Source organism: Gopherus flavomarginatus, chromosome 9 (genome assembly GCF_025201925.1).
Source record: "Gopherus flavomarginatus isolate rGopFla2 chromosome 9, rGopFla2.mat.asm, whole genome shotgun sequence".
NCBI classification, from domain to species: domain Eukaryota; kingdom Metazoa; phylum Chordata; order Testudines; family Testudinidae; genus Gopherus; species Gopherus flavomarginatus.
This window is the reverse complement of record NC_066625.1, coordinates 51,982,196-51,995,676: the sequence shown is the minus strand read 5'-3', so window position 1 is coordinate 51,995,676 and position 13,481 is coordinate 51,982,196. Positions and strand designations below refer to the sequence as shown.

Genomic DNA, 13,481 nt, shown 5'->3' with positions numbered 1-13,481 from the left:
GCCTGGGGAAAAGCCAAGTCATGCCAATGCAACGTTTGTTTCAGGCCATAGGATTGCATCTGAGGGCACAATCCTCACCCAGTGGCTCAGGCTTTGGTCTTCAGGGGCAGCATCCCTAGTGTTGGATGCGAGAACTGCTGCCACCAGGGTAGAAACACAGAGCAGGAGGAGTCAAGAGCAGAGGCAATGGAGAAGGAAACAGAAGGGGGAAATCAAGCAGTAGAGCATGACATTGTTAGGTGCGGGGAGCGTGGCCTTCACTGCGCAGGACACATCGGCAACTCCAAGGGACAGAGGCCATCCCAACGAGAGCACAAGACCATTACTGCAGAGACAGAGCTTTCTGCTGGGCACCGGGAAGGAGGATATGCAGGAGGGCAGTCACCCGAGGAAGAAATAAAGTGAGGCAGTTCTTGACTCCTCTTCTGAATCATGATTGGGAACCTGCCCCCATGACACCCAAGACGAGCCTGAGTCCTGTCAATAGGTCCTTCACCCTGATGCCAGACTAAAGATACCCAGAGCAGAGCTTTCCAGGGCAGGCGATGTCAGATAAAATCGCCACACATCTGCCCCTTTCTTGTGCAGGCAAAGGACTCTCCAGCACTGCCTCTGCACAGGCACCCCCTGGCATGAACTTTAAACCAGTTCAGGTTCCATGCCGTTCTCCTCCAACTCATATGAGGTTAATTCTCCCCAGTGGCATCACACAAAAGCTCTTAAACCTACTCCCTGAAATTAGTGGGGCTGCCCAGCCCCCACGTTAATGGGTGGTTAAGTAGTTGCATCCAGGTCTGAAAATCCCCACTAGGGCTCTGCTTCCAGCCAGCACATGTAGGTTTAGCCCTTCAGGCCCAGGCCCTTTATGAGATCAGAGAACTAGTTCTCTCCCACCAGGCTAGCTGGCTGAGAGGCAGCCAACACTGCGGACGAGACAGAGATAGGAGAACCCTGTTTGCGACGGGGGAAAGGTGGGATGAAGAACCGTCTGACCAGCCATGCATCAAAGAAAGAACCATGTAGAACTAAATTCCCATTGGTCTAGAAAGCAGTCGCAAGCAACTCCATGGCCAAGTGCAGTGGGAAGGGGGAGGAAACAGAGAGCCCTTCTGGTCAGCTCAGGAGCCCCTGGGAACTCTGGGAGGGCCATGGGAATACAGGAGCCAGCCAAGAACTAAACACACAGGAACCAACTGCACAAGGCAAATCTATCCGCAACGGCAGAGCCAGGCCCTCTCACAGTTCCATGCACCCCGCCCACACCCCCAGAGCCCACAGAAGCCAATACAAACATCAATCTACCAAAAGACAAACACAACCCCTTCCAAAGCAAACACTGTAGCAGTTGCTTCTGCCTCTTCCTCAACCAGGGCCCCAACAGGCAAGTCCCCGTGGAAGAGGAGAGCTTTTCTAGGCACTAGTTCCCGTGACGGATATCGTGCTGTGCCGTCCACGCGGTTACTCCATCTCTTGAAGCAGCCCCACTCCAAGCTCCCCCCATTCAGCAAGGCCATCCCCAGGGTGCTGCTGCCACAGAAAGGGGCGAGAGGCCCCCAACTCAGCACTGCAACCTCTCTACCAGACAGTACCCTCCCTCCCCTCCACTCCTTGAGGGACCTGGCACAGCTCTTCTCCCTGCCATCACTACAGCCACACCCTGCTGCCACAGGGTCTCCTATACCTCTCCTGCCTCCTTCCAAGCTGTGTTCCACGCACCACCCCTTCTCCCAGACATGGAAGGGGCTTGTGGCCTTCTCCTTCCCCTAGTAAAGAGTCCAGGTCCATCTTCCCCTCCTCACCAGGCTCTCCCACAGCACCCCTCCACTGGTGTCTGGGGATAAGAGGCCTGGAGCACTTGGAGCAGAGGACCCACAGAACTGCATTAGTACAAGCCTAACAAACACCTGGAATCAGGGGAGGTAATTGGCTTTGTGCTTGCATTGTGCCTGGAGAAAGAGGAGCCTGGCCCAAGTGGAACCAGCCTCAGAGGATGAAACGAAAGGACAGATGAGCATCTCCTGGGTAAGGAAGAGAGTTCTCCTTCCAACATGATCCACTGGAGAGTCCCCTTTCTGTGAAGCAGGATCCATGTGGCAGCTTCCCCCATCCCCAAAAATGAGCTGGGATCTACTCTAGCGCGGCTGCTCCAGCACTCGAGAATCATGTCCTCTCACCCACCAAGTCGATGTGGGATGGGCACTTTCTTACGCAGGCCCCCAGACCTGCTTGCTGTTTTGGGGAGGCACAGTCCTTTCCAAAGCCTGCTCTATCAGCAAGCATGAGGTAAGCCACCCACTCCTAGCAAATGCTCCACTCCTCGGAAGTACCTGGTCTCCACCAACAGAGACAGTAGAGTCCCACAAGGCGTTGTACATTATGCTGCTGTTCCACCCTCCCAGACACACACGGTAAGTTACTCTGCTGAATGGAGAATCCAGGAAAGTAGTACACTCCCATGCCCCGGCGCCAAGAGTAGCTCTGTGTAGGGCATGGAAAGACGGGAGTTTGTTCCCTGGAACAAGTGAGTGTTTAACAGAAGGCAAAGAAGCCTCCCCCCATTCTACACACCTTGTTATAGCCTTCCAGACACTCAGATGCTGTTTGATTATAGGTCATCAGATCACAAACCCCCAAACCAGCACCACTCTTTATGTTGCAACCCAGCTTGGCAACAATGGCCCAAACAGAATCAGAGCCCTTCCATCAGCTCAGCTGAAAACAAGAAGGGTGAACCAGCATGCTCATTGCACCCAATGATGAGGCCGTGTTTCTGTTAGTAAGTGTGGGAACTACTCCAAGCTCCCTGAGGAGCACGGCTCCAAGAGCATATTTAGTCACTGGCAGATGAGACCTGGCATACTCCTACTGCTCCCCCGCAGCATTGTAAGACCAACCTGTCTCATTCTGAAGTCTTTTGGGGTTCCCTGTGCTAGAGGGATGGGACGGGCTGCCTGCATTAGGGAAACAGTCAGACAGATGTGTCCTGCATGGTATGGGGTCCTGAAGCAAACAGACAGCCACCACCAGACTGGAAGCAAAGCAAAGAACACAGAGGGGCCACAGAAGCCATTCAGCCTCACAATCTAACCCATCTCCAACAGTCCCCACTGGCTGGGAATCTCCTTTGGTGTGGAGAGTCAGAGGCCGAGTCACACACTAAGAGGCTGGACCTTCATTCAAATCTCTAACCACAGCTCCTCCAGGCAGCTGCAAAGCATGCATATGGCACAGATTCACAGCTGCCCCAAGGAGAGGAAACAGCTTGGAATCATAGCATAAACTTCGACACAAGGAGCTTTTATGCCTCTTTTATCCTCCTCTCCACTGCATGCAACATTCCACTCTCCTTCTTGGCAAACACTGATTCCTTTTCTCAGCACTGCCAGTCAGCTTTGTTCTGGGTGCCAGCACCCTCAAGGGTGTCCCCAAATCCTTGTTCCCAGAGGGGTGCAGGCTGCTTGCTGCTCCAGCAAAGGCAGCATCACACTGCAGGTCTAACAACAGTTTAACTGGGTACAGCAGTAAAGAATAAATGCGTATTAAGATGAGCTGGTCCTTTAACTTACCCTTCCCCGTGCACATACTGCTAGCCCATTCCCAATTGCACAACTGGGAAATTAACAGGAGAGAGATGCAATTTTCCCTGCCTTCCTTGCTTATAAAACTCCAGAGGTGGGATCTGTTGAAATCCACAGCCCGCCACATCTAGCAGTTTAAAAGCAGTACATAGAAATAACCTCTCGGTGGGAGCCAAAAATCAAAGCCTAACCCCATGGTTTTAAGTGAGCAAGTCTAATTTCCTCCTTTGTAGCTCCTGACACATGTTGGCTGCATGCCGCTTTCTTGCCTTGTTTCTGCACCAGAAGGCTCTGCACTGCAGGTCAGGGAATGATAAGGAAATGAACAGTGTAATTTCCAAGGCCTCCAAACACGGCCCTGTCAGCAGCTCTGGAGGCAGCTTACTCAACCGTGGCTAGAAGAGGGAAACCACAGTGAGAGGAGCTGGGACAAGCCAGCAGCTGCTGATACATGTTCCCCAACGCCTCCCGGAGACCCTTGGCCCTGCCTGCTTGGCCAGGTTGGCTGGGTTTGTGAAAGCCATTCCCACTGCCATTCCCTGAGAAGAGAGCAGAGATCTACACAAAGCAGGGAGTGGGAAACGGCTCAGACTGAAAAATCTTGGTCCTCAGTCCCCCAGAAGAACAGCCCCTCTCCCCAAGCACAGCTCAAGGGACAAAAGCAGCATGGGGAACTCAAAATAGGGCTTTCACTCCTATCAGGGAGGCTATCACATTTGTCTACATTTTCGGTAGATCAGGCCTATCACATAATAACTGGCACCCATCAGCAGGGTCAGCAAGCTCCCCCAACCACCACCAGCAGCTCCCAGCCCACAGGCATAACTAGGAAACCCCAAATGTCCCCAGGGGAGAGGAGGTTGGCCTTATGGACAAGGCCACACTCCCAGGTCACCATGAGACCAAATCTTCTGGGTGCAAGCATGTGCCCTTAATCCATTGTGAACAAGCATCCTGCAGCCAGAGGGGAATGCCCTTCAGCCACAACAAACTGACAGTGACATGCCAGTGCACACGTGCAATGCTAGGAAATATACAAGAGAGTTGAGATTCAAGCTTCCAAGGGGTTTGTTAAACTGAGAGCTGCATGTGTCCCCTAAGAGAGCAGCCCGAGAGTCACTGTCCATCACGGACAAGGCTGCTTGTGCCAACAGGTTTCGAAGTCTCAGTCAACATTACGAGCATGCGTTTGGAACATGGGACGGACGCCACTGCTCTGCCATGCACCGGGGGTACCTCATTCAAACTGCTGGTGGATGCTGGCAAGAGAGCATCCCAAACTCAAAGGGCCACTCCATCCACCGCTCACAGTTTCTGCAGGAGACTTAGGGTATGTCTACATCTACAATTTTGCAGCGCTGGTTGTTACAGCTGTATTAGTACAGCTGTATAGGGCCAGCGCTGCAGAGTGGCCACACTTACAGCAACCAGCGCTGCAAGTGGTGTTAGATGTGGCCACACTGCAGCGCTGTTGGGCGGCTTCAAGGGGGGTTCGGGGAACGCGAGAGCAAACCGCGGGGAAGCAGGTCACCTTCCCCGGTTTGCTCCAGTGTTCCCCGAACCCCCCTGCAAGCAGATCTCCTTCCCCGCGGTTTGCTCTCGCGTTCCCCGAACCCCCGTGCAAGCAGGTCTCTTTCCCCGCGGTTTGCTCTCGCGTTCCCCGAACCCCCTCCCCGCAAGCAGGTCTCCTTCCCCGCGGTGTGCTCTCACGTTCCCCCAACCCCTGTGCAAGCAGGTCTCCTTCCCCGCGGTTTGCTCTCGCGTTCCCCGAACCCCCCTGCAAACCGCGGGGAAGGAGACCTGCTTGCACGGGGGTTTGGGGAACGCGAGAGCACACCGCGGGGAAGGAGACCTGCTTGCACGGGGGTTCGGGGAACGCGAGAGCAAACCGCGGGGAAGGAGACCTGCTTGCACGGGGGTTCGGGGAACGCGAGAGCAAACCGCGGGGAAAGAGACCTGCTTCCCCGCGGTTTGCTCTCGCGTTCCCCGAACCCCCCTGCAAACCGCGGGGAAGGAGACCCGCTTGGGGGGGGATTCGGAGAACACCGGAGCAAACCGCGAGGAAGGAGACCTGCTTGATTACCTGAGAGGCTTCCTCAGGTATGCTGGGATACCTGCTTATTCCACGGAGGTCAAGAAAAACGCTGGTAAGTGTCTACACTTGATTACCAGCGCTGGATTACCAGCGCTGGATCCTCTACACCCGAGACAAAACGGGAGTACGGCCAGCGCTGCAAACAGGGAGTTGCAGCGCTGGTGATGCCCTGCAGATGTGTACACCTCCTAAGTTGCAGCGCTGTAACCCCCTCACCAGCACTGCAACTTTGTGATGTAGACAAGCCCTTAGAACACAGCCTGATCCAATGCAGGCCTAGCTACAAATTCCCCAACTTTAATCTGCTTAACCTGGTTCCTCAAAGGTATATTAACGAGCATGGGGCAGTCATGCTTTGTTCTGTTTTTGTCTTGGTTTTGCATTACACAGGGCAATTTGCAAAGCAAGGGCATATAGAAACACTGAGGGTATGTCTACATCTACAATTTTGCAGCGCTGGTTGTTACAGCTGTATTAGTACAGCTGTATAGGGCCAGCGCTGCAGAGTGGCCACACTTACAGCAACCAGCGCTGCAAGTGGTGTTAGATGTGGCCACACTGCAGCGCTGTTGGGCGGCTTCAAGGGGGGTTCGGGGAACGCGAGAGCAAACCGCAGGGAAGGAGACCTGCTTGCTCGGGGGTTCGGGGAACGCGAGAGCAAACCGGGGAAGGAGACCTGCTTGATTACCAGAGGCTTCCTCAGGTATGCTGGGATACCTGCTTATTCCACGGAGGTCAAGAAAAGCGCTGGTAAGTGTCTACACTTGATTACCAGCGCTGGATCACCAGCGCTGGATCCTCTACACCCGAGACAAAACGGGAGTACGGCCAGCGCTGCAAACAGGGAGTTGCAGCGCTGGTGATGCCCTGCAGATGTGTACACCTCCTAAGTTGCAGCGCTGTAACCCCCTCACCAGCACTGCAACTTTGTGATGTAGACAAGCCCTCAGATTCGAATGTTAAAGGGACCATTGTGATGACCTAGACAGACTTCCTGTATAGAACAAGCCAGAGAACTTCCTCTAAATAAATTTTAGGGACTATCTTTTAGCAAAAGATTCGCGTCTTGATTTAAAAATTGCCAGCAATAAAGAATTCACTATGACCTTTGGTAAATTGTTCCGTGGTTTGAATTCATTTCCAGTCTGAATTTGTCTAGCTTCAACTTCCAGCCACTGGATCTCTGCTAGACTAAGAACCATTATAAAATATTTGCTCCCCATGTGGGTACTTACAGACTGATCAAGTCACCTCTTCACCTTCTCTTTGTTACACTAAGTAGATTGAACTCTGAGTCTCTCTCTATCAGGCAGGTTTTCCAATCCTTTAATCATTCTCCTGTCTCTTCTCTGAATCCTCTCCAATTTATCAAAATCCTTCCTGAACTGTAGACACCAGAAGTGGACACAGGATTCCAGCGGCGGTTATGCCAGTGCCAAATACAGAGATACAATAATCCCTCTGCTCCTGCTCAAGGTTTCCCCATTTATGCATCCCAGGATCACATTAGCCCTTTTGGCCACAGCGTCATGATGGGAGCTCATGTTCAGCAGCTTATCCACCATGACCCCAAAATCTTTTTCAGTGTCCCTGCTTCCCAGTAGAGAACCCCCATCCTGTAAGTGTGGCCTGCAGTCTCTGTTCCCAGATGCCTACATTTAGCTGTATTAAAACGCCTATTGTTTGCTTGTGCACAGTTGACCAAATGATCCAGATTGCTCTGTATCAGTGACCTGTCTGCTTTATTATTTACCACTCCCCCAACTTGTGTGTCATCTGCCAACTTTATCAGTGCTGATTTCAGGTTTTCTTCCAGGTGAGTGATAAATGTTAAATAGCATAGGCCAAGAACTGATCCCTGCAGGATCCCAACAGAAACACACCCACCTGACGATGATTTCCCATTTACAGTTACATTTTGAAACCTATCAGCCAGTTATGAGTCCCCTTACGGATATACAATGAACATGGCATACAGTCTAATTTTTTAATCAAATTGTCATGCGATACCAAGTCAAATGCCTTGGACAAGTTAAGGATATCACACCAACACTATACTGCAGCATTGGTGCTAAGTACATTCAGAGCTAGATGGACACAGCAAGACCAGAGCTTGGCTTACAGCCCTTAGAAATGCTCATTTAATATAAAGATGCCTCAGGAACAAGCAGCTAAACATGAATGCATTCCAGAGCGCTTTCTGGAACCCACAGGATATGCCACCAGCCCAGCTAGCTACAGAGTACCCACTAAGACACACCCACTAAGCAGCCTCCAGGACTCAGAGCAGAACAGACACAGAAGAGGAGCTGCAGCCTAGTACTTGGCAGGATAGAGAACCCATTTGCTTCTTTTGTTACCAGCCTGGTTCTCCAGAGAACAGTGGGGATTGAAGCAGAGAAGCCATTTGAACTTGGGGGGAGGGATAGCTCAGTGGTTTGAGCACTGGCCTGCTAAACCCAGGGTGGTGAGTTCAGTCCTTGAGGGGGCCATTTAGGGATCTGGGGCAAAATCAGTACTTGGTCCTGCTAGTGAAGGCAGGGGGCTGGACTTGATGACCTTTCAACGTCCCTTCCAGTTCTATGAGATAGGCATATCTCCATTGAACCATCTTGTACTCGAGCGCAGTTCAGAGGAATAACCAGCTCATCACATGCAGTGGAACATCAAGTCCTACTGGTGACACACAGATGGGGACGGGGAGTTGGCTGGAATAGGGAACCTGGAAACTCTTATTTAGAGGTATTTGACTCTGTTATGCTGCTTTCCTGCCACTGCTGTGAGCTAGTGAAGGAGAGCAGGGCAGGTTTCGAGGGCATCAAGAGACACCCAGAGGATGGTGAGTAGTTAAGGGCTGCTGATATATAGCAAAAGAAAGGGCCAAGGCAGGAGTGGCCTTCACCTGCTGATAGGATGAGCTGAGGGACAACCACAGGACTGCAGGATACAACTCCACAGCCTTCTGCAGTACGCTGCTTCCTTGGAAGTGATTAGCGGTTCTTCTCTGATCTGATCACGGGAGTTAACAGACCAGCAGTACATGTTGCTAACAAAACCGGTACCAATGGTGGGAATTTTTAGGGAAGGAAGTCTGGGAAAGAGACCGGGATTTGGGATTCTCGCTCTTCTCCAGTCTCACTTTGGCCCTGTCCACATTAGAGCTTGTGCAATATTTTCAATCAGGTTCAGCAAGCTCAGTGGTGACAGAGCTGCATCTGCATCCACACTTGGCACCTTGTTACAAATGTCCAAGAAACGTGCTATGGATTTCTGAGGCAAGACGTATCTACAGAAACATTTCTGTGAGTGCCGCTGCTAATATCTGTGTTACATCCTCCTTTAAATGGCTACCTCTGGCAGTGTAGACTGAAACAAAGCTTTACAGCCGTGTTCAGGAAGTACCTTTTCTGCCTGCGTGTACATATTAGAAAGAAAGGCTGCGGGTATCAGAGTAGCTGCCTGAGGCTGCCAGTTCAGCAAATTGAAGTCCCAGTGTAGACTGGGCATGGGTCAAGGAAGCCTGCTCCGAGATAGTCGCTTAGCGCTACTTCAGCTAACCATCTAACTCCAATATTGCCAGTTCACTCCCAATGGCACAATTGAGAAATTCACCCAACAGAGATACGTCCCCTCCAGTGCACCCCTGCTAGCTGTTCCTGTAAGATGGGCACTCAGCTTCCTAAAACAGACGCACCCACCCCAGCCCCTGAACACAGAGGTGCCCCATGCTGGCAAGAGGAAATCGTGTAATGGCACAGCTGAGCTTCAGCCATGTGTTCATATAGCTAACTTATTACACGCCTTGCCTACTCCAGCTTCTCCCCCACTGTAAGATTTCCCCATCCCTTCAGTATCAGCAGTGGTGGAGGACCAGGGGGGAGAAGGCTAGTACAGATGCCACCTGAGCTCTGACAGCATGGGAGCTCACCCGGGAGTGGGGGAGGGCACATCCATCTGCCCCCTAATCATAGACCTTGAAGGGAAGGGTGATGAGCCCCCGCCCCATGCCTATACACACCCCACACACAATATGGAGAGGGGTTTCTCTAGCACTGACTTCTCAGTTGCTGATGTTTGCCTTTTCCTCGTTTGCAGCAGCATCACATCTGGCCACTCATCCTGCTCAACAAGCTCTCAATCAAAACAAAGCCAGGGCAGCAGCCCAGAGCTGGGAGGCACTTTTGTTTAATGCTCAATATCCCCTCCCACCCCATCCCCCGTGCAGAGAGGGGAGCAGAAGGAAGGAGGCAGCTCCAGAGGGCTGCACTGACAATGGCAGCAGGCAGCATCTGCCAGGATGCGCCTCCCCCACCCTCTTGGGCTCCGAGCAGACAGAGCAGCAAGCTCTGCACTGGAGCAGCCGCCAGCCACGGCAGCAGGGGCAGAGAGAGAGAGTGGCAAGGGGTTGCCATAGACAGAGCAATGAGCAAAGCGGGGGCGGAGGGAGCAGCACCACACAGACATCCGTCATTCACTACCCTTCCCAGCCCCTAGACCAGACCAGTGAGCCATCCCCAGTGACTGGGCAGCAGCTCACCCAGCAAACAACCCCTCGGAGCCTGCAGGCCATTTCTCACTGTGCACAGCTGTTCTGCTGGGTAAACCCTCTCCCCAAGAACTACCATGCATTCCCAAGCTGTCCAGGCCACCCCATGAAGACTGGCTGCTGCCCAGGCAGAGCACACCATAACAGCACACCATACTCCAACCCTGTTCGGTCTGTGCGCATTTGGGCCCCTCCTTCACAGGGGAATAAACAAAGGTTCCATACTTGCGGCTTGTGGGGACACACAGGTGCTGGGGGAGCACCCTGGGCTCATTTGATCCTGCAAAGTGGGCAATATAACATTCCCAATCCTGCCCCTGCTATGCATCTGCCCGTTCCTGGTAACCACCAGTCTCCCCCCTCAGTCGGTTCTGTTCTCCACGGTCTCCACAGAGCCTGACACACTGATTTGGAACAAGCCCTTTTACTGCAAAACTTTGTAGCTTTTGAAGACAGCCAGTTCCCGAAGCCCTGCTCGTCCATCGCGGGCACACTCCCTTCTCTCAGGAGCAGACCTCCTCTCATGTTCTCTCTGTACTGCCTGCAGCCCTCTTGTCAAGACCTTCATTGCACATAGGACCCGAGCCTCAGCCTTCACCCCACAGAACATGAGCCTCTGACAATCGCTGGGCCAAACCAGTTTCATACTGTCACTGGCCAGGGAGGGCTACTCATAGCCATGGGACTCCAAGAGCAGGCTGCCCAGCCATCTGTCCACCCACAGTCCCAGCTTTGAGGGTGTCTCTGCACCTCCCATTCTAAGCCCCTGTGTTTTACCTTCCCTCCAGCAATGTCAAACCTAAACTAAACCATCAAACATTTCACAGCTCAGGCCTTGCACTGGCAAGTTTCTGGCAAGTCTGAGCCAAATGAGACCAGGTAGAATTTTCTAATGTCCCTAACTGACCTAGGCACCTAAACTCTCCTGACATTCACAGAGACTGAGGCACCTAAGTCACTTCTGAATATGGAACTCCAGCTCCAAAGGCCTTGTCTACACCCAAAGGACTAACTCTAATTAGAGCCCCTACCCAATCATAGTGTGGATTCAGTTACATCCATTTATAAGCATTTATACTGGGATCGCTTATCTCAGTAGGGATGGGGAATGAGCTATGCGGATATAAATGCACCCACTTGAGGGGCTGTACCAATGTAACTAGATCAGTAAATCACGCCCCCTCCCGCCCCTCAACTGACATTGCTATCCCAGTAAAATATCCCATCTTATATCACTACAGTGGCTGCTCCTGCCTGTGTCCCCAGCCACTCTCGTCTAGAGGGATGAGCTTTTCACCAGGACTATTCCCTGCAAGCAGACCCAAAGACTGAACTCCTAATGGAAACAATCAGAAAAAAAGTGCAGGAGAAACATTTTAGGACGCTTAGTCCATCAGAGGGACATGACAAAGGGCACAACTCCATGTAGGTCACTTATGTTTCCATCCTTCAGTATCAGAGGCATTGATAAGCTGGGCTCCAGCTTAAAGGTTTTGCCTGGGATTTATTTCCCCAGCATCACCAAGCAGCCTGCTCCCTAAAGCCCTTCAAACAAGGCAGGGCCTCAGCAGCTCCCACAGCCACCTAGTGTTAGCTGCTCCCACCTCCCCAAGCACACAGATTCTACCTGGCTCCTGAAAGAAGAGAGCCAAGTTTTGAGAGCATGGATTTGATCAGCAGAAACACCTGCTGGGGCACTTGAGGCTGCAGCCACACTACAAGTGGAGCACTGCACTCACTCCAGTGGGCCTCTTTCTCCAAGTGCCCACACTGAACCCACATGCAGCACTTCTCCACACACTGCCAGGCCTGGGACTATTGCACCGGGTCTACAAACCAGGGCACCGCTCCCTGGAGCTGGTGTGTGATTTATATGATCTATCTGCACCATGTTCGGTTTCTTCCACTGGATGTTCAGGGCCAGCACAAGCCCAGTGGTGGTGCACAGGCTTGGCCACCACCACTGCAAGTGCTTGTTTGCAGCCATGTGGTGTTTTATGGGTGTGCTAGAGGGTTGCAGCAATGGTGGTAATGTCCAAATTCTCTAGTGCAGGCAAGCCTCTAGAGCCAGGTCTTGGAATGGTCTTATGCCTCCAAAGAGCTGTATCAGCTCATCCTGCACACTGCAGCAGAGATCTTGCAAGGACAAGGCCACTCATGAGTTAAACTACTTGCCTATGGCAGCCAGAGGAAGCGGTTTTCCCACTGGTGTCACAGCAATCTAAGATCATATGAGCAGGAACAAGGCAGCAGGATCATGGAGCTGCGCAGGAAGAAAGCCCACAATTTTCCACAGCCTCACTTTGTGGACGGATTAGCCCCAGACCCAGACATGTTTGTTGCCAGGAGCGGCAACAGAATCTTAGAACCTAAGGCTGATCTGAAAGAGAAGGGGGTAGTTTGCGGGCAATACCCACTCACCCCAGGACTGCCCTGCCAGCTCACTCATGACAATCTCTAAAAGCTGCCACAAGTGTAGGCCAATGCTAAATAGCATTTAACATGGAAAACTGCCCATCGCCACAGACATATTGATGCCCACATGCTGACGATGACAACAGGTACCACTAGGCCAATGTACAAACTGCAGGCCTGGGTAGAGGGAGAACAAGGCCCCATGACCCCACCCGGCATTGCAGGGATGAGAGCAGGCCAGCTCCAGCTTCTCTGCCACACCCTGGGACAGATTCTATACTTATTAACACTTACATATGGACATCATCTCCCTTGCTGCAGTTCATGTAATTATAGAGAAATCAATTTATACATAAGCTGCTGGGATCAGCTCAACACAAGGTGAGCCCACACAGAGCACCCCCGGCCAATCAGGCATCTCAGAGAGCCAGTACGTCTGCCCCGCTCGACTGCAGGAGGAATGGAGAGTGCAGGGCCCTGCACCCGAACATCCCAAGCCAAAAACACCACAAGCTGGCGTACCTTGTCATCAATTAACCAAGCTCATCTGTGGGAGGAGCAGAGATCAGGGCAGCACAGCACCCGTGTGGTACCATCAGCAACAGAGCCTACTTAGCTCCAGACCTCAACTGCAGCCATTTGCCCAGAACAGCTCTCCAGTATCACAGGCTCTGGTGCATTCAGGCATGCAGTTCATGGCTGTTGAGGATTCCTGGGGAGTTAGGAGCTCAAGTCACCTTCAGCCTTCCCACAAAGGGGGAAGCAAAGAGTTGTATCCTCTTCTCATTTACAAAACACAAACTACATACCCTGGCTTCCCCGCTTGCCACGAAGTACACCAGAACTT

General features: G+C 52.2%; 1 protein-coding gene across 1 annotated transcript in view; it reads right to left on the bottom strand.

Moving 5' to 3' along the window:
* ZNF609 (zinc finger protein 609) overlaps positions 1–13,481 on the bottom strand; it is a 111,959-nt gene that overhangs the window by 97,114 nt on the left and 1,364 nt on the right. The gene's annotated exons all lie outside the window — the stretch shown is intronic.